The sequence below is a fragment of the Humulus lupulus genome, chromosome 5 (assembly GCF_963169125.1).
Source record: "Humulus lupulus chromosome 5, drHumLupu1.1, whole genome shotgun sequence".
Classification (NCBI taxonomy): domain Eukaryota; kingdom Viridiplantae; phylum Streptophyta; class Magnoliopsida; order Rosales; family Cannabaceae; genus Humulus; species Humulus lupulus.
In genome coordinates, this window is record NC_084797.1 from 208,511,861 (window position 1) to 208,514,349 (window position 2,489).

General features: G+C 36.7%; 1 pseudogene; it reads left to right on the forward strand.

Moving 5' to 3' along the window:
- Positions 1–215: 215 nt before the first annotated feature.
- LOC133778100 (ethylene-responsive transcription factor 5-like) lies at positions 216–1,460 on the forward strand (annotated as a pseudogene).
- Positions 1,461–2,489: the final 1,029 nt, after the last annotated feature.

Here is a 2,489-nt window from a genome sequence, read left to right on the forward strand (position 1 = left end):
AACACGACAAAAGTGGTTTTACCTTTGAAATGAAGCCCTAGGATTGCTCTTAAAGTCTTCAAAGGCAAAGATGATCCAACGTCTTCAAATATTACCATGCTTGGTCTTACTAACGACATTGTAATACTCGCATTGAAAGTCTTCCCTTTTTTTCTTTCATCGCTAGGCGAATTTTAAAAGCATTCCTCTTCTATAAATACATTTCAACTCTCATCTTCTACTCACAAGACCTTCCATAAGCCTCTCACTCTGAAAATTTGTCTCAAACTTTCAAAAGAGGAACTCTTCAAGGTTCACAATTTCACCTCAAATAAGCGAACACTTTTGTTTCGGACATGGCAGCAATCAACGATGTATCAAAGCTTGAATACATCAAGCAACTGCTCGGTGATCATTCTCCTATCGGGCTTTCAATTTTTGGCCAAAATGAATGGAGTTTTGAAGTAAATACCGATTTCTCCACCTCGCAATCTGATTCTCTCTGCTCCCAAACCTCAAGCTCTGATTCCATGATTGAAGTAGCAGACTACTTGACTCCCAACGAGATCTTCGAGTTCAGTTCAAATCAAAGCGATTTTTTCGATTTTGAATTGAAACCCGAACTTATTGATCTCACAACCCCCAAATCCCCAACGCTAACCTCTCAATCGAGTAATAGTTCGTTTGAATTTGAATCAAAATCTGAAATTATCGATCTTAGAGTTGCCACCTCTCAATCGAACAGCTTTTCGGATGAATTCGAATCCAAACCTACACTCCGCCAAACGAGCTGCCAATCTAACCGGAAGCCATCTTTGACGGTTTCCCTTCCTGCGAAAACCGAATGGATTGAATTCGGAGCTCCGAAACCTCAAGTCTCTGTACAGAAGAAATCGATCGAGGAAGAGAAGAGACACTACCGAGGTGTCCGGCAAAGGCCGTGGGGCAAGTTCGCGTCGGAGATCAGAGACCCGAACCGTAAAGGCTCCCGGGTTTGGCTGGGGACCTTTGACACGGCCATCGAAGCAGCCAAAGCTTAAGACCGAGCCGCATTCAAACTTCGCGGCTCGAAAGCCATACTAAACTTTCCACTGGAAGCCGGGAAGTATAAGAACAATGACGTAATCGATAAGAAACGACGTCGTCAGGAGGAAGTAGAAGCAGAAAACAAATATGAGGAGTTAGCGGTGGTAAAGAAAGATAAGTTAACGGAGTTTGATGACGCCGTTAGTTATTTAAAGAACATGCCGTTGACACCGTCTGATTGGACGGCCGTGTGGGACTCCGACGGGAAGGGGGTTTTCAATATTCCGCCTCTTTCGCCGTTATCTCCACATCCAGCTTTGAATTATTCACAGTTAATGGTCGTATGAAGGAATTTTTACTTACTTTTTTGCCCTTTAACTTCTTTGTCTTTTGTATATATTGGCAGCGATATTTATGTATTTTTAAAATAAAGAGAATTTGATTGATTTGTTTAATTTTGGGGTTTAAGGATCTGAGTTCTCAATGTTACTTACATGTTTTGAAAATTGAGAGTGTGATGGCATGTCATTGGCATAATAAATTGTTTTGAAAAGTCTTTCATATCATATACTAAGTCTTTAAATTCTAATAACCATTATATGCATAAATTTATATGTTCCTAATATGTACACTGCACTGTACGAAGCCACAAAGAAATGTAATAAACAATTCACATGGATAAATTTAGGATTTTTTTCTCCAAGAATTGTCGTGGATAGTGGCTTTTCTGGATAAGTTGACCATTTGTTTGAATCTTTAATTTTAGGGTTCTAAATGGTTTTGTTTCTCTTGTTTAGATTCAAACTAAAAATTGAGAATTCTTTTCATTTTTATTTTTGAATATATTCATAAAAGTAAGTTATAAAATTTTATCTTTTCTTTCCTCTTTTCTCTCTAAGGAACATTTTTCCTTGGTAAAATCCCAAAATCCAGACAAGACCTTAGGAGAACTAATTAGAAAAACATTTTCTCAAAATAATGTTTATATATATAAATATATATATATATATAATAGCTCTTCATTGGTAATTAAATGTTGTAGAAAGACTTTATTTACAATGATTTTGCTTGAAACCACCATCAATTTATGTTCTTCAAACTTACTTTTCTTGTAATATATTAGATGTTATTTATCAAATTTGTCAAAAGTGATAACCAACTAAATAGTTAGTTCAAATTAGTTGGTTTAGGCTTACTTTTCTGTTATTTTTGCTCTGTGTACTGATTGTAACTAATTCTGTTATAACATAATTCTAATTTCTGTAAAAGCTGGATATATAAATAAAATTTTCTCTTTGAATAATGTAATAATTTTTCAAGCATTGTTATGAGGTTTCTCTCAAAACTTCTTATCTCTGTAATCTTCTTTATGGTATCCGAGCCACTCTGACTCACATCCTTGGCTTCTTCCGGCGATAACTCGTCTCCAGTTGGGGTCACCGATCCTCTGCCTCAGGCTACTCCAGTCACTCAACAAGTTCCTG